Source organism: Canis aureus, unplaced genomic scaffold, assembly GCF_053574225.1.
Source record: "Canis aureus isolate CA01 unplaced genomic scaffold, VMU_Caureus_v.1.0 ptg000192l_RagTag, whole genome shotgun sequence".
In the NCBI taxonomy this organism is placed as follows: Eukaryota; Metazoa; Chordata; class Mammalia; order Carnivora; family Canidae; genus Canis; species Canis aureus.
In genome coordinates, this window is record NW_027554472.1 from 12,793 (window position 1) to 31,995 (window position 19,203).

Here is a 19,203-nt window from a genome sequence, read left to right on the forward strand (position 1 = left end):
TTCTCGTCTTATTGTGGCATTCCCGCCTCTTCACGGGAAGGTCAATTTCACTGATTGGGAATAAGAGACAGTTAAACCCTCGTGTGGCCATTCATACAAGTCCTTATTTAGAGAACAAATGATTATGCTACCTTTGCACGGTCAGGATACCGCGGCCGTTAAACAAGTGTCACTGGGCAGGCAGTGCCTCCAATACTAGAAATGCTGGAGGTGATGTTTTTGGTAAACAGGCGGGGTTTGTGTTTGCCGAGTTCCTTTTACTCCTTTTAATCTTTCCTTAAATGCATGCCTGTGTTGGGTTAACAATAGGGTAGATAAGTATTTCATTTTTGGGTTGATATTATCAGATTGTTAACTATCAGTGGTCTATCCGTTTCTGATATAAGCTTATGCGGGGAGAAAATAGTTCTTGTTACTCATACTAGCATTGTTGCTTCTATATTTAAATAGAATGGCCCAGGAGGTATAATTAGGAGTTGATGTAATATGATTGGGATTAAGTTATATTGTTTGTTGAGCTGGAACGCTTTCTCAATTGGTGGCTGCTTTTAAGCCAACTATGGTGATGTTAGTATATACTCTCTAATAAAGGTTGTATCCTGATTCTAAGAAGCTGTACCTTCTTAGACTATATTTTAAATTTACATTAAAATTTTGTTTTTTTTAGGTAAATTTAAAGTTGAACTAAAATTCTGTTTGTGGGCAACCAGCTATCACCAGGCTCGTTAGGCTTTTCACCTCTACCCACAAATCTTCTCACTATTTTGCTACATAGATGAGTTGATCCTTTTAGATTGTTTATGGGTAGCTCGTCTGGTTTCGGGGAGCTTAGCTTAAGTTCTCTTTGTTAAGTCGTTTCTGGCTAGTTCATTATGCAAAAGGTAAAAGGGGTAATCTTTGCTGTTTAATACTGTTAAGATGTCTTTCATCATTCCCTTACGGTACTATCTCTATCGCTCCAATTAAAATTTCTATCTCCTATACTTTTATTATTTAACTAAATGTTTTACTTTATATGTCTGTGATACTTAAGTTTGGGGTTAGTTGGGCTAGCTTTTGTTCAAAGTGGTCATAAGTAATGAAATCTTCTGGGTGTAGGCCAGACGCTTTAGTTAAGCTACACTTTGATTAATCCAAGCACACCTTCCGGTATGCTTACCTTGTTACGACTTGTCTCCTCTTGTGTCTTAGTTAAGTTAATATGGTTATGGTTGTGTCTTATTACTTGAGGAGGGTGACGGGCGGTGTGTGCGTGCTTCATGGCCCTATTCAATTAAGCTCTCTATTCTTAATTTACTACTAAATCCTCCTTCAGTTTTTAATTTCATAAAAACGTTCGTGGAATGTTCTTGGGTAGAAAATGTAGCCCATTTCTTCCCACCCCATAAGTTACACCTTGACCTAACTTTTTTATGTAAAATGATTGTGCTTACTATTCTACCTTTTGAGGGTTTGCTGAAGATGGCGGTATATAGACTGAATTAGCAAAGGGTGGTGAGGTTTATCGGGGTTTATCGATTATAGAACAGGCTCCTCTAGAGGGATATAAAGCACCGCCAAGTCCTTTGAGTTTTAAGCTATTGCTAGTAGTCCTCTGGCGAATTATTTTGTTGTAAAATTATCTATGTTTAGGGCTAAGCATAGTGGGGTATCTAATCCCAGTTTGGGTCTTAGCTATCGTGTAGTCAGATTATTATAAAGTCACTTTCGTGGTCTATTTTATGGTAACTGTAGCTTTTTACGGCTTAGTTAAGTTTTAACTTTAGTGCAAAGGTATCTTAAACACGCTTTACGCCGTGGGCCTATTAGTTTGGGTTAATCGTATGACCGCGGTGGCTGGCACGAAATTTACCAACCCTTTTTAGTATGGCTTAGTCAAACTTTCGTTTATGGCTTAATTTTTATCACTGCTGTATCCCGTGGGGGTGTGGCTTAGCAAGGTGTTATGAGCTACTTAAGAGTGTGCTTGATACCTGCTCCTTTAGATCACTGCTGATTTTAAGGGCATTCTCACTGGGGCGTGGAGACTTGCATGTGTAAGTCTACTAAGAACTAATAGGAAGGCTAGGACCAAACCTTTGTGTTTATGGAGTCGTGCGACTCATCTTGGCATTTTCAGTGCCTTGCTTTATTAATTAAGCTACATTAACTTATACTGAAATTGTAGTGTGTATAATAAATAAAATACATAGTAAATATGAGAGGAAAAAAAAAGGGGATGCTATCTATAGATAGACCACGAGATCGAATGCGTGTAAGACTGTTGTGTTAAGTTAACTAGAGTAGCAATACATTTGTATACAATTTAAATAAAGCTTGTGAGTATTGTATGCACTTAGTCCTGTTTTTGGGGTTTGGCAGGACATAAATAAGTGTATAATAGATGACATGAGTTTATGGGGGGTAAGGGGGGTTTGTATAAGTTAACTTAATGTCTTGCGCGTGTACGTACGTGTACACACGTGTACGTACGTGTACACACGTGTACGTACGTGTACACACGTGTACGTACGTGTACGTACGTGTACGTACGTGTACGTACGTGTACGTACGTGTACACACGTGTACGTACGTGTACACACGTGTACGTACGTGTACACACGTGTACGTACGTGTACACACGTGTACGTACGTGTACACACGTGTACGTACGTGTACACACGTGTACGTACGTGTACACACGTGTACGTACGTGTACACACGTGTACGTACGTGTACACACGTGTACGTACGTGTACACACGTGTGTCCTAGAATTATATGTCCTGAAACCATTGACTGAATAGCACCTTGATTTTATGCGTGAGTTGATAAATGATAATGAATAAGTCCAGCTACAAGTTATTTGACTGCATTAGGGCCGCGACGGGCATATTCCCTGAGAGCAGAAGATAAGTTAGAGTTAGTGCCGTTGCGGTCATAGATGAGTGATAGCAGATTCCCCCCCTAAAAATAAAAGATACCAAATGCATGACACCACAGTTATGTGTGATCATGGGCTGATTAGTCACTAGTCCATCGAGATGTCCCATTTGCGAGAATTAGTAGGATTGGAATAAATAGAGTCATGGCCCTGAGGTAAGAACCAGATGCCAGGTATAGTTTCATGATAGTAACCCCCACATTAGCATGGGCCCGGAGCGAGAAGAGTGACATTACAGGCAAGGATTGATGGTTTCTCGAGGCATGGTGATTAAGCCCTTATTGGACTAAGTGATATGCATCTAGTTACTGTTGAGGATCAATGGGTTGTGGAATTGGACTAGACATGTCCTATGTAAAGATATAATATCATGTACATGCTTATATGCATGGGGCAAGCCATTAATGCACGACGTACATAGGGGAGGGAAAGAAGGATTTTTTGGAGATACTGACATAGCACAGTAGAGGTGGTCCAATATATGAATGTAGGGGGTGTCAGGGAATAGTTTAAGAAGAATTTCAGCTTTGGGTGCTGATGGTGGAGCAAGAGCTTCTTCCTTGAGTCTTAGGGAGGGCGACTACTCTCCATTTTTGGTTTACAAGACCAAGGTAATGATTATACTACAAAGACTCTTCATTTTAGAAGATTATTTTCGATAACGCTAATTGTTGGCATTAGAATCAATAGGATGGTGAAATATAGAATTGAGGCGACCTGTCCGATAATGATGAAAGGGTGTTCAACTGGCTGTCCTCCAATCCAAGTTAAAGTGAGAAGATCGGCGACTAAAAGTCAGAATAGGCATTGGCTGAGGGGTCGGAATATTATACTGCGTTGCTTAGATGTGTGGAGGAATGGAATGAATGCTAAAATTAGGATGGAGAATACTAGGGCGAGTACACCTCCTAATTTATTAGGGATAGATCGTAGGATGGCATAGGCGAATAGGAAGTATCATTCAGGTTTGATATGTGGAGGGGTGTTTAGGGGGTTTGCAGGGGTGTAGTTGTCTGGATCTCCTAATAGGTCTGGTGAAAATAAAACTAGTGATATTAAGACTAGGAGCAGGAGTAGGATTCCTAGGATATCTTTAATTGTGTAGTAGGGGTGAAACGGAATTTTGTCTGAGTCTGATGTGATTCCTGAGGGGTTGTTGGATCCGGTTTCGTGTAGAAATAGGAGGTGTACTATTGCTAGAGCTGCGATGATGAATGGAAAGATAAAATGAAATGCAAAGAATCGTGTTAAGGTTGCTTTGTCTACTGAGAAGCCACCTCAGATTCACTCTACTAAGTTGGTTCCGATATAGGGGATGGCGGAGAGAAGGTTAGTGATTACAGTTGCCCCTCAAAATGATATTTGTCCTCACGGCAGTACATAGCCTATGAATGCTGTGGCTATGGTTGCGAATAGTAGTACAATTCCAATGTTTCATGTTTCTATGAATACATAGGATCCATAGTATAGGCCTCGTCCCACATGTATGAATAGGCAGATGAAGAATATGGAAGCGCCATTTGCATGTATATAGCGGATAATTCAGCCGTAGTTAACGTCTCGACAGATGTGGGTGACCGATGAAAAAGCTGTGGCCGTGTCCGATGTGTAGTGTATAGCTAGAAATAAACCTGTTAGAATCTGTAGAATCAAGCATACTCCTAATAAGGACCCGAAATTCCATCAAGCAGAGATGTTAGATGGCGCTGGGAGGTCAATGAATGAATTGTTGACAATTTTGGCTAGTGGGTGGGTTTTTCGAATGTTGGTCATTAATGTTCTTATAGTTGAAATACAACGATGATTTTTCATGTCATTAGTCATGGTTAAATTCCATGTAGGAATAATGATAACATACATTGTATTTATTTTAAGTATCGTTTTTGTGATGAGTTTTGTGGGTTTTGCCACTAAACCATCTCCTATTTATGGTGGGCTTGTGCTAATTATTAGCGGTGGGATTGGTTGTGCGATTGTTCTGAATTTTGGGGGTTCTTTTTTAGGGCTGATAGTGTTTTTAATTTATTTGGGGGGTATATTAGTAGTATTTGGTTATACAACTGCTATGGCTACTGAGCAATACCCTGAGGTGTGAGTTTCAAATAAGGCTGTTCTAGCGGCTTTTATTACTGGTCTATTGTCTGAGTTGTTGACTGCTTGCTATATTTTGAAGGATGATGAGGTGGAGGTAGTATTAAAGTTTAATGGAATAGGGGATTGGGTAATTTATGATACGGGGGACTCTGGGTTTTTTAGTGAAGAGGCTATGGGTATTGCGGCTTTATATAGTTATGGAACCTGGTTGGTGATTGTTACAGGTTGGTCGCTGTTAACTGGTGTGTTGGTTATCATGGAAGTTACCCGTGGTAATTAAGGATTAGTAGGCTGAGAATTATAGTTAGTATGAACGATAGGAAATAGAGCTTGATGAGACCCTTTTGATTTGAAATAAGGGTAGAAGATTTTATTTGGAAATACGAGATTGATTTGGGTAGGATGTTTTCTAGTCAGATGGAGTCCAGAAGTATAGATGCTGATTTCTGGCTGATGGTTAAACTTGTTTTAGGTGTGAGGCGGTGCATAATGGTTGGATAATAGCCAAGGAGGGTGGAAAATTTAAAGTAATTAGATGGATAGTTAAATTTGAGTCCTTGTATGGTAAGGTTTAGTTCTAGTGCCAGGATGAAACCCAAGATAGTTACTGCAAGGGCTATCATTTTTAGATAATGAGGCATAGTTATCTGTGGGATGGTGGTGGGTGTGATGCTGTGGGAGATAATGTATCCTGCAAATACACTTCCGATAAGGAGTCGTTTAATAGAGTTAATTAGGAGAGGATTATTCTCGTTGATAAGGATTATAGGGGAGAAGCGGGGCTGGCCTAGTAGAGCGAAGAATATAATTCGGGTGCTGTAGGCAGCGGTTAGGGATGTGGCAACGAGTGTAATTAAGAGGGCTCAGGCGTTGGTATTCGACGTGTTAGCGGACTCGATGATCAGGTCTTTGGAGTAGAATCCTGTAAGGAAAGGTATGCCTGTTAATGCGAGGCTTCCGACAATCAGGGAAGTTGTGGTGAAGGGAAGGACTTTAAATAGGCCACCTATCTTTCGAATGTCTTGTTCATCGTTTAGGCTGTGGATAATTGACCCTGAACATATGAATAACATAGCTTTAAAAAATGCGTGAGTGCAGATGTGTAAGAAGGCTAGGTAAGGCTGGTTAATGCCAATTGTTACTATTATTAGGCCTAGTTGGCTTGAGGTAGAGAACGCTACAATTTTTTTGATATCGTTCTGTGTAAGAGCGCAGATTGCAGTAAATAGTGTAGTAATAGCCCCTAAGCATAAAGTGAGGGTTTGAATAGTTTGATTATGCTCTATTAGTGGATGAAAGCGGATAAGAAGAAATACTCCTGCTACAACTATTGTGCTTGAGTGAAGTAGGGCTGATACAGGAGTGGGGCCTTCTATGGCTGAGGGGAGTCAGGGATGTAAGCCGAATTGAGCAGATTTACCGGTAGCTGCTAATAGTAAGCCAAGTAGCGGCAAATTAAAATTATCGTTTGTTGTAATAAAGATTTGTTGAAGGTCTCATGTGTTTAAGTTCAATAGAAACCATGCTATGGTTATAATGAAGCCTACATCTCCAATACGGTTATAGAGGATAGCTTGTAGGGCAGCTGTATTTGCATCGGTTCGGCCGTATCATCATCCAATAAGTAAAAATGATATAATGCCAACTCCTTCTCAGCCAATGAATAGTTGGAATATGTTGTTTGCGGTGACTAAGACTATTATAGTAATAAGAAATAAGAGAAGATACTTGAAAAATCGGTTAATATAAGGATCGGAGTGTATATATCATATAGAAAACTCTATAATAGACCACGTGACAAAAAGGGCTACGGGCACAAAGATTATTGAGAAGTAGTCTAATTTAAAACTCATGGATAGTTTTATGGTCTGGATTGTTATTCAATGTCAGTTTGAAACAATTGTTTCCTGTCCTGAGTAGATGAATATTATTGTGGGAATTATGCTAATTATGAATGCGTAAGAAGTAGCGGTTTTTACATAGTATGGGTATAGCTTATTTTTGTAGAGTTTAGTAGAGGTTATAATGATGGGCAAAGTAAGAATGACTAGAGCTGTGATTATGCATGAAGTAAATATATTTATTACTTTTATTTGGAGTTGCACCAATTTTTTGGTTCCTAAGACCAATGGATTACTTCTATCCTATAAAAGTTGAAAAAGCCATGTTCTTATACATGGGAGCATGAGTTAGCAGTTCTTGCAGTACTTTTTCGGTAAGCAAAAAGGTTTGAGCTTTTATTATTAGATTCACAATCTAATGTTTTTGTTAAACTATGCTTACAGTAGATGGGACCGAGAATAATTTTAGGGTTAAGGGATAGGAGGAGTAGAGGCAGTAGATGCAAGGTTATTAGGGCATTTTCTCGTGTGAATGACGGTTTGATATTTTTGATATGGTGGGAATATTTACCACGCTGTGTGGTGATTAGTATATAAAGTGAGTATAGGGCAGTGATGGTGATGTTAATTCCTATTAGAATAATAGTAATGTTGGATCATGAGAATGAGGATATCACTACAAATAGTTCTCCGATAAGATTAATTGTTGGAGGAAGAGCCAGATTTGTGAGGCTTGCTAATAACCATCAGGCTGCTATCAGGGGAAGGAGGGTTTGAAGTCCTCGTGCGAGAATCATAGTACGGCTATGGATTCGTTCGTAATTGGAGTTGGCTAAGCAGAATAGCATCGAGGATGTTAAACCATGGGCAATTATTAGGGCTGTTGCACCTATATAACTTCATGGTGTTTGAATAAGAACCGCTACAATAACGAGTGCCATATGACTAACTGAGGAGTATGCAATTAGGGATTTTAGATCTGTTTGACGGAGACAGATAGAGCTTGTTATGATTATGCCTCATAGAGATAATATTATGAAAGGATACGCTATGAAGTTGGTCAGGGGGTTTAGTAGGGTTGTAATTCGTATCATGCCATAGCCTCCTAATTTCAGGAGTACGGCGGCAAGTACCATGGAGCCGGCAATAGGGGCCTCTACGTGTGCTTTTGGTAGTCACAAGTGGAGGCCGTATAGAGGTATCTTTACTATGAATGCTATCATGCATGCCAATCATAAGAAAACATTAGATCAGGAGTTTGGCAGAGGTTGAATTCAGTATTGAATTATGAGAAAATTTAGGGAGCCCATGAAATTGTGGATGTAAAGGAGAGCTACTAGGAGTGGGAGAGATCCTATTAAAGTATAAAATAAGAAGTAGAGCCCTGCGTTTAGTCGTTCAGTTTGATTCCCCCATCGGGTAATAATGATCAGGGTTGGGATTAGTGTTGCCTCAAATAGGATGTAAAAGAAGATAAGTTCAGAGGCGGTGAAAGTTATAATTAGGAACAACTGGAGAAGAATCAGTATTGAAATATATAGTTTTTTTCGAGTTAAGGGTTCTTTTGATAAATGGTGTTGGCTTGCTATAAGTATAAGGGGTAGAAGTCATGTTGTAAGTGCTAGTAGCGGTGCTGATAGGGAGTCAGAGAAAAATATTAAGGAGGGGTTCAATGTATTATCATTTGGTTGATTCAGGTAGAATAAGCTGATTAAGCTGATTAGCAAACCATATGTTGTCGTGTTAATTCAGATTATGTTAGGCTTTGATACTCATGTAAGGGGGATCAGTATGATAGTGGGGATGATAATTTTTAGCATTGTAAGAGGTTTAGGTTTTGTACGTAATCAGTCCCGTAGGTGTTAGATACTATAACTAGTAGAGATAGTCCTAATGCTGCTTCGCAGGCAGCAAATACTAGTAGTACGATTGGTATCATGCTGGCTAATGTAAGGTGGTTGTTGAGAATAGTTACAGATATTATTACAAATAGTGATAATATTATGCCCTCTAAGCATAGTAGCGATGATATTAGGTGTGATCGATAAACAAGTATACCTATTAGAGAAAGAATGAATGCCAGAAAGATATTAATATATACTATGGACATATGATAATTATGAGATAAATCATAATCTAATGAGTCGAAATCATTTGTTTTGGCTTAAACTAATTATCATATTCGGTTCATTCTAGCCCCTTTTCGGTTCATTCGTACGCTAGGCTTGCAGCTAGGAGGGAGATTAGTAGGAGTGCTATGATAAGTATTGTTGTCAACTTGTTGGTTTGTGACGCTCAGGGAAGTGGGAGTAGGAGTGCGATTTCTAGGTCGAAAAGCAGGAATGTGATGGCAACTAGGAAGAATTTTATAGAGAAAGGTAGGCGAGCAGATCCCATGGGGTCAAAACCACATTCGTAGGGGCTTGTCTTGTCTGTATAAATATTTAGTTGGGGAAGTCAGAATGCGATTAGTACAAGTAAGGACGCTAGGGTTACATTAGTTATCAAGGTTAGTATTACGTTTATTACTTCTTTCCAGGTTGATCTGGAGCTAACTGATTGGAAGTCAATTGTACTAGTTATACTAAAGAAATAGGATCCTCATCAATAAATAGATACATATAAGAATAGTCAGACTACATCAACAAAGTGTCAATATCATGCAGCGGCTTCAAATCCGAAGTGGTGGTTTGATGTGAAGTGGTAGTATAGTTGTCGGAGAAAGCACACGATAAGGAATGTGGAGCCAATAATTACATGTAGTCCGTGAAACCCAGTAGCTATAAAAAAGGTAGATCCGTACACTCCGTCGGAGATTGTAAAAGATGTCTCGTAGTATTCGGAGGCCTGTAATAGTGTAAAATATACGCCTAAGGAGATTGTAATAAATAGGCCTTGAAGTATGTGTTTACGATTGCCTTCTATTAAACTATGATGGGCTCAAGTAATAGATACTCCGGAGGCTAGGAGGACTGAGGTGTTGAGTAGAGGAACTTCTAGTGGGTTAAGAGGAATAATGCCGGTGGGAGGTCAGCAACCTCCAAGTTCAGGAGTAGGGGCTAGGCTGGAATGGTAAAAGGCTCAAAAGAAGCCTGCAAAGAAAAATACTTCTGATACAATAAAAAGAACTATTCCGTACCGTAGTCCTTTTTGTACAATAGGGGTGTGATGTCCTTGGAATGTGCCTTCTCGGATCACATCTCGTCATCACTGGTATATGGTTAGCAGGTTGGTTGTGAATCCTAATGTAAGTAGGGATATTGAGTTATAGTGAAATCATATGATAAGACCCGATGTTATAAGAAGGGCAGAAAGGGCTCCTGTTAGCGGTCATGGGCTTGGGTTAACTATATGGTAAGCGTGAGTTTGGTGGGTCATTAGGTGTTGTCATGTAAGTATAGACTTACTAGTAAGGTAAAGACATAGGCTTGAATTAAGGCAACAGCAAACTCTAGAATCGTAAATAGAATTAAAATAATAAAAGTGATGAAAGCTGTGGTCGCGCTAATATTAATAAGAGCTAAGGTAGCCCCTCCAATCAAATGGATTAGGAGGTGTCCTGCAGTAATATTGGCGGTTAATCGAACGGCTAGAGCTATGGGTTGAATGAATAGACTAATAGTTTCGATGATTACTAGTATTGGAATTAGGGGAAGAGGGGTGCCTTGGGGTAGAAAGTGTGCCAAGGATGCTTTGGTCTTATAGCGGAAACCGGTAATTACTGTCCCTGCTCATAGGGGGATTGCTATTCCGAGGTTTATAGAGAGTTGTGTCGTGGGCGTAAATGAGTGGGGTAGTAGTCCAAGTAGGTTAGTTGAACCAATGAATAGAATTAGTGATATAAGTATGAGAGCTCAGGTTCGTCCCTTTTGATTATGAATTGCTAGTATTTGTTTTGATGTTAATTGAATTAATCATTGCTGAATGGAGATTAACCGATTATTGATTAGGCGATTGGGTGCTGGGAATAAAATGGAAGGGAATATGACGATCAGTACTACAATAGGGAGACCTATTATTGAGGGGGCAGCGAAAGAGGCGAATAAATTTTCGTTCATTTGTTTTCTCAAGGATTATGTTGACTAGTGATTTTAGTAGACTTGGTTATTGGGTTTTCCGGGTAGTGGTGATTTGAAATTTTTAGTTGGAATAGAATGAAGAGGGTGAGAAATATTGAAAAGATTATAATAAATCAGGTGGAGTGTCTAGCTGTGGCATTTCATTAAGGGGAGGTTAAAACTCCCAGTCTTTAACTTAAAAGGTTAATGCTTTATAGCTTCTTAATGAGTAAGTCTAGTCTAGGTTATACTATTAAGGCAGATCAGGTTTCAAAATAAGATAGGGGGACTATTTCAAGAACAATGGGTATAAAGCTATGGTTAGATCCGCAGATTTCAGAGCACTGGCCATAATACAGTCCCGGTCGTATGGCTATAAGGGTGGTTTGGTTTAGTCGTCCTGGAATAGCGTCAGTTTTTAGACCTAGTGATGGAACAGCTCATGAATGCAAAACGTCTTCTGAAGAAATAAGTATTCGGATGGTTATTTCTATTGGGAGGACAACTCGGTTGTCTACTTCTAATAGTCGGAGTTCTCCTGGCTTTAATTCTTGTGTTGGGATTATGTAGGAGTCAAAGTTTAAGTCTTCATAATCAGTATATTCATAGCTTCAGTATCATTGGTGGCCTATTGTTTTCACGGTTAAAGAGGGGTTATTGATTTCGTCTATTATATAAAGGATTCGGAGGGAAGGTAGAGCGATTAGGATTAGGATAATGGCGGGTAGGATAGTTCATACTGTTTCTACTTCCTGTGCGTCTATTGTGCTTGTATGAGTTAATTTTGTAGTCAATATTAGGGAAATGATGTAGAGAACTAAAGAACTGATTAAGAATACAATTATTAGTGTATGGTCATGAAAATGAAGTAGCTCCTCTATAATAGGGGAGGTTGCGTCCTGTAATCCGAGTTGAAATGGGTACGCCATAGAGGTATATAGGGGTTTCACCTATAATTTAACCTTGACAAAGTTATGTAATATTTTACTAATACCTCCTGATTGAGAAAGACATAGTGGTTATGACATTGGCTTGAAACCAATTTTAGGGGGTTCGATTCCTTCCTTTCTTATTTTTGGATTACATATGTAGGTTCTTCGAACGTGTGATATGGAGGGGGACATCCATGTAGTCATTCAATATTAGTTGTAGTAAGTTCTACTATAGCAACTTCTCGTTTGGATGCAAAGGCCTCTCAGATTATAAAAATTATAAGCATCACCGCTGTAAGCGAGATAAACGATCCTATAGAGGAGACGGTATTTCAGGTGGTATATGCATCTGGATAGTCAGAGTACCGACGAGGTATTCCGGATAAACCTAGGAAATGCTGAGGGAAGAAAGTTATATTTACTCCCACAAATATAATTGTAAAGTGAATCTTTGCTCAAGTATCGTTAAGAGTATAACCTGAGAATAAGGGGAATCAGTGGGCAAATCCTCCCATAATGGCAAAAACTGCTCCCATTGAGAGCACATAGTGAAAATGAGCTACAACATAATACGTATCATGAAGAACGATGTCTAAGGACGAATTAGCTAGGACAATGCCTGTTAGCCCGCCTACTGTGAATAAGAAAATAAACCCTAAAGCTCATAGCATAGCTGGAGATCATTTAATATTGCCTCCGTGAAGTGTTGCCAGTCAACTAAATACTTTTACTCCTGTTGGAATAGCGATAATTATAGTGGCGGATGTGAAGTATGCTCGTGTGTCTACGTCTATTCCTACAGTAAACATATGGTGAGCTCATACGATAAAGCCTAAAAACCCAATAGATATTATTGCCCATACTATTCCTATATAGCCGAAAGGCTCTTTTTTCCCTGAGTAGTAAGTGACAATGTGAGAAATTATTCCGAACCCTGGCAGGATAAGAATGTAAACTTCAGGATGTCCGAAGAATCAGAATAAGTGTTGATATAGGATAGGGTCTCCTCCTCCAGCGGGATCGAAAAATGTCGTATTAAGATTACGGTCTGTTAAAAGTATTGTAATTCCAGCAGCCAGTACAGGCAGGGATAGTAGGAGTAGAACTGCTGTAATTAGTACTGATCATACAAATAGGGGGGTTTGATACTGGGATATTGCAGGGGGTTTTATGTTGATAATAGTAGTAATGAAATTAATTGCCCCTAAAATAGAAGAGACTCCGGCTAAATGTAAGGAGAAAATTGTAAGATCAACGGATGCTCCTGCATGGGCCAGATTGCCAGCCAGTGGGGGGTAAACGGTCCACCCCGTTCCTGCACCTGCTTCTACCATAGAAGATGCTAATAGTAGAAGAAAAGATGGAGGAAGAAGTCAGAAGCTCATGTTATTTATTCGGGGGAATGCCATGTCCGGAGCACCAATTATTAATGGCACTAGTCAGTTTCCAAAGCCCCCAATTATAATGGGCATGACTATGAAGAAGATTATTACGAAAGCATGGGCGGTTACGACGACGTTATAAATTTGATCGTCGCCTAGTAAAGTACCGGGCTGACCTAGTTCGGCTCGGATGAGGAGGCTCAAGGCAGTGCCTACTATGCCGGCTCATGCTCCAAATAGTAAGTATAAAGTACCAATATCTTTGTGATTAGTAGAGAACAGTCATCGGTTAATGAACATAGGTAAAATGGCTGATAAAAGCATTAGACTGTAAATCTAAAAATAGAGGTTTAAGTCCTCTTTTTGCCAAGCTCTGTGGTGAATTTTCATATTGAATTGCAAATTCAAAGAAGCAGCCTAGACGCCGCCGGGGCTTCTCCCGCCTTTTTTTTCTACGCGGCGGGAGAAGGTAGATTGAAGCCAGTTACTAGGGTATTTAGCTGTTAACTAAAATTTCGTGAGGTAGAAGCTCACCAATCTAGGGAGGGCTTAGCTTAATTAAAGTGTTTGATTTGCATTCAATTGATGTAAGATAGATTCTTGCAGCCCTTAGAGGTGATTTGGTCAGGGGTTAAGTGTATAGCACTTGCTTAGAGCTTTGAAGGCTCTTGGTCTGGTCTAACCTAAACTCCTAGTCCAAGACTGATAATATAGGTGTTAGCGGGAGTAGTATAGTTGAGATAATGATTAAGGGGGGTAGTAGGGTTGCCTTTTTTGTGTACTCGAATTGTCATTTTATTTTTATGTTATTTGTGGACGGGAATATGGTAAGTGCGGTGCTATATGTGAGTCGCAGGTAGAAATATAAGTTAAGTAGAGCGGTGATGGCTATTAGTGTTGGAATAATAATTATGTTATTTTTTGTTAATTCTTGAATAATTATTCATTTAGGGATGAAGCCAGATAATGGGGGTAGTCCTCCTAGGGATAATATTAAGATTAAGATTATGGAGGTGATTAGGGGAAATTTATTTCATATGTGGGATAAGGATAAGGTTGTGGTGGATGAGTTTAATATGAATAGTATGAAGGTAGATAGTGTTATTAGAATATATAAAGTTAAGTTTAGGATTATTATTGTAGGGTTGTAAATAATGATAGCGGCTATTCAGCCTATGTGGGCAATGGAGGAGTATGCTATGATTTTTCGTAGTTGAGTTTGATTTAGTCCGCCTCAGCCTCCTACTAGAACGGATGCGAGGGCTATTAGTATAAGAAGGTTGGTGTTAATTGATGGGGAGATTTGATATAGGATGGATATAGGTGCGATTTTTTGTCATGTTAGTAGGATTATTCCTGATATAAGTGTTACTCCTTGTGCTACTTCGGGAACTCAGAAGTGGAATGGAGATAGGCCTAGTTTTATTGTTAGGGCGGTGGTTATTATGATGGATGCGATGGGGTTTGAGATTTTTGAGATTACTCATTGGCCGGAGTAAAGAAGGTTAATGGTGACTCCTATTATTAGTAATATTGAGGCAGTAGCTTGTGTAAGAAAATATTTTGTAGAGGCTTCTATGGCTCGTGGATTATACTTTTTTATGAGGATAGGGATGATGGCTAGCATGTTTATTTCGAATCCAATTCAGATCAGTAATCAGTGCGAGCTTAGTATGACGATTATGGTCCCTGCCATGATAGTTGCTATAATAATAGTGAGAATAGGGGGTTTTATTAGTACGGGAAGGGTATAAACCAACATTTTCGGGGTATGGGCCCGATAGCTTAATTTAGCTGACCTTACTGTAGAATATAGTGTAAGTTTGGTAGCACGAAGATCTTTGAATTCTTAAGATTAGGTTCGAAGCCTATTATTCTAGAAATAAGAGGATTTAAACCTCTATTATTTACTCTATCAAAGTAACTCTTTTATCAGACATATTTCTTATGTTTGGGGTGGGATACTCGCGGTAATAATGGGTAAGGCAACATGTCATATGCATAGGGCTAAAGTTAGGGGTAGAAAATTTTTTCACAATAAGTGTATTAATTGATCATAGCGGAATCGAGGGTATGATGCTCGAATTCATAGGAAGCAGATAGTTAGTAAGAGGGTTTTTATAGTGAAGTTAATAGAGTAGAGTTCTGGTATAAATGGGTTGTGGAATGCACCGAAGAATAGAATTGTTGTGAGGATATTTATTATAATGATATTTGCGTACTCTGCTAGAAAGAATAGGGCAAAAGGACCCGCTGCATACTCTACGTTAAATCCAGAAACTAGTTCGGATTCTCCTTCAGTTAAGTCGAAGGGGGCTCGGTTAGTTTCTGCTAGAGTAGAAATGAATCATATCATGGCTAGGGGCCAGGCCGGAAAGATTAGTCATATATGTTCTTGGGTGATAATTAGTGTGGATAGTGTAAATGACCCGTTTATTAGGAGGACTGATAGGAGAATGATTGCTAGTGTTACTTCATATGAGATTGTTTGAGCTACTGCTCGGAGGGCTCCGATTAGAGCGTATTTGGAGTTTGAGGCTCATCCTGACCAAAGGATGGAGTATACGGCGAGACTTGATATTGCTAGTATGAATAGGACTCCTAAGTTTATATTAATGAGTGGGTAGGGCATTGGGAGAGGGATTCATATAGTTAGGGCTAGTGATAGAGCTAGAATGGGGGCTAGAATGAATATTGATATGGAGGATGTAAGTGGTCGTAGAGGTTCTTTTGTGAAGAGTTTTACTGCATCTGCGATTGGTTGAAGGAGGCCGTAGGGGCCTACGATATTAGGCCCTTTTCGAAGTTGTATGTAGCCTAAGACTTTTCGTTCAACGAGGGTGAGGAAGGCTACGGCAAGAAGGATTGGGATGATAAGAGAGATAATGTTGATAAAGAACATTTTGTTAGGGAGAGGAATTGAACCTCTGATAATAAAGGTTTAAGTTTTACGCAGTTACCGGGCTCTGCCACCCTAACAAAGCCCCTTTTCTCGGGCTTATGAGGAGATAAACTGGTTAGATTGAGTTGACTTCATCTATTAGTTTTAAGGCGCCTTTGTGAGGTAGGCCTTACATCCCTTGTCCTTTCGTACTGGGGGAGGTTATATAATAGATAGAAACCGACCTGGATTACTCCGGTCTGAACTCAGATCACGTAGGACTTTAATCGTTGAACAAACGAACCCTTAATAGCTGCTGCACCATTAGGATGTCCTGATCCAACATCGAGGTCGTAAACCCTATTGTCGATATGGACTCTTGAATAGGATTGCGCTGTTATCCCTAGGGTAACTTGTTCCGTTGATCAAAAATTATTGGATCAATAAGTGATGTTATATTTTGACTTGTGGGTCTAAATTTTAATCACTCGGGAGTTTTTTTATATTCCGAGGTCACCCCAACCTAAATTGCTAACCCACAATAATGGTGTAATGTTATGCCTTGTAGGTATTTAGTATCCATAAGTTTGGGTTAGTTAATTAAAGCTCCATAGGGTCTTCTCGTCTTATTGTGGCATTCCCGCCTCTTCACGGGAAGGTCAATTTCACTGATTGGGAATAAGAGACAGTTAAACCCTCGTGTGGCCATTCATACAAGTCCTTATTTAGAGAACAAATGATTATGCTACCTTTGCACGGTCAGGATACCGCGGCCGTTAAACAAGTGTCACTGGGCAGGCAGTGCCTCCAATACTAGAAATGCTGGAGGTGATGTTTTTGGTAAACAGGCGGGGTTTGTGTTTGCCGAGTTCCTTTTACTCCTTTTAATCTTTCCTTAAATGCATGCCTGTGTTGGGTTAACAATAGGGTAGATAAGTATTTCATTTTTGGGTTGATATTATCAGATTGTTAACTATCAGTGGTCTATCCGTTTCTGATATAAGCTTATGCGGGGAGAAAATAGTTCTTGTTACTCATACTAGCATTGTTGCTTCTATATTTAAATAGAATGGCCCAGGAGGTATAATTAGGAGTTGATGTAATATGATTGGGATTAAGTTATATTGTTTGTTGAGCTGGAACGCTTTCTCAATTGGTGGCTGCTTTTAAGCCAACTATGGTGATGTTAGTATATACTCTCTAATAAAGGTTGTATCCTGATTCTAAGAAGCTGTACCTTCTTAGACTATATTTTAAATTTACATTAAAATTTTGTTTTTTTTAGGTAAATTTAAAGTTGAACTAAAATTCTGTTTGTGGGCAACCAGCTATCACCAGGCTCGTTAGGCTTTTCACCTCTACCCACAAATCTTCTCACTATTTTGCTACATAGATGAGTTGATCCTTTTAGATTGTTTATGGGTAGCTCGTCTGGTTTCGGGGAGCTTAGCTTAAGTTCTCTTTGTTAAGTCGTTTCTGGCTAGTTCATTATGCAAAAGGTAAAAGGGGTAATCTTTGCTGTTTAATACTGTTAAGATGTCTTTCATCATTCCCTTACGGTACTATCTCTATCGCTCCAATTAAAATTTCTATCTCCTATACTTTTATTATTTAACTAAATGTTTTACTTTATATGTCTGTGATACTTAAGTTTGGGGTTAGTTGGGCTAGCTTTTGTTCAAAGTGGTCATAAGTAATGAAATCTTCTGGGTGTAGGCCAGACGCTTTAGTTAAGCTACACTTTGATTAATCCAAGCACACCTTCCGGTATGCTTACCTTGTTACGACTTGTCTCCTCTTGTGTCTTAGTTAAGTTAATATGGTTATGGTTGTGTCTTATTACTTGAGGAGGGTGACGGGCGGTGTGTGCGTGCTTCATGGCCCTATTCAATTAAGCTCTCTATTCTTAATTTACTACTAAATCCTCCTTCAGTTTTTAATTTCATAAAAACGTTCGTGGAATGTTCTTGGGTAGAAAATGTAGCCCATTTCTTCCCACCCCATAAGTTACACCTTGACCTAACTTTTTTATGTAAAATGATTGTGCTTACTATTCTACCTTTTGAGGGTTTGCTGAAGATGGCGGTATATAGACTGAATTAGCAAAGGGTGGTGAGGTTTATCGGGGTTTATCGATTATAGAACAGGCTCCTCTAGAGGGATATAAAGCACCGCCAAGTCCTTTGAGTTTTAAGCTATTGCTAGTAGTCCTCTGGCGAATTATTTTGTTGTAAAATTATCTATGTTTAGGGCTAAGCATAGTGGGGTATCTAATCCCAGTTTGGGTCTTAGCTATCGTGTAGTCAGATTATTATAAAGTCACTTTCGTGGTCTATTTTATGGTAACTGTAGCTTTTTACGGCTTAGTTAAGTTTTAACTTTAGTGCAAAGGTATCTTAAACACGCTTTACGCCGTGGGCCTATTAGTTTGGGTTAATCGTATGACCGCGGTGGCTGGCACGAAATTTACCAACCCTTTTTAGTATGGCTTAGTCAAACTTTCGTTTATGGCTTAATTTTTATCACTGCTGTATCCCGTGGGGGTGTGGCTTAGCAAGGTGTTATGAGCTACTTAAGAGTGTGCTTGATACCTGCTCCTTTAGATCACTGCTGATTTTAAGGGCATTCTCACTGGGGCGTGGAGACTTGCATGTGTAAGTCTACTAAGAACTAATAGGAAGGCTAGGACCAAACCTTTGTGTTTATGGAGTCGTGCGACTCATCTTGGCATTTTCAGTGCCTTGCTTTATTAATTAAGCTACATTAACTTATACTGAAATTGTAGTGTGTATAATAAATAAAATACATAGTAAATATGAGAGGAAAAAAAAAGGGGATGCTATCTATAGATAGACCACGAGATCGAATGCGTGTAAGACTGTTGTGTTAAGTTAACTAGAGTAGCAATACATTTGTATACAATTTAAATAAAGCTTGTGAGTATTGTATGCACTTAGTCCTGTTTTTGGGGTTTGGCAGGACATAAATAAGTGTATAATAGATGACATGAGTTTATGGGGGGTAAGGGGGGTTTGTATAAGTTAACTTAATGTCTTGCGCGTGTACGTACGTGTACACACGTGTACGTACGTG

General features: G+C 39.3%; 2 pseudogenes; both read right to left on the reverse strand.

Moving 5' to 3' along the window:
- Nucleotides 1-1,126: 1,126 nt before the first annotated feature.
- Nucleotides 1,127-2,081, reverse strand: LOC144309714 (18S ribosomal RNA; annotated as a pseudogene).
- Nucleotides 2,082-17,854: 15,773 nt separating this feature from the next.
- On the reverse strand, nt 17,855-18,809 carry LOC144309715 (18S ribosomal RNA; annotated as a pseudogene).
- Nucleotides 18,810-19,203: the final 394 nt, after the last annotated feature.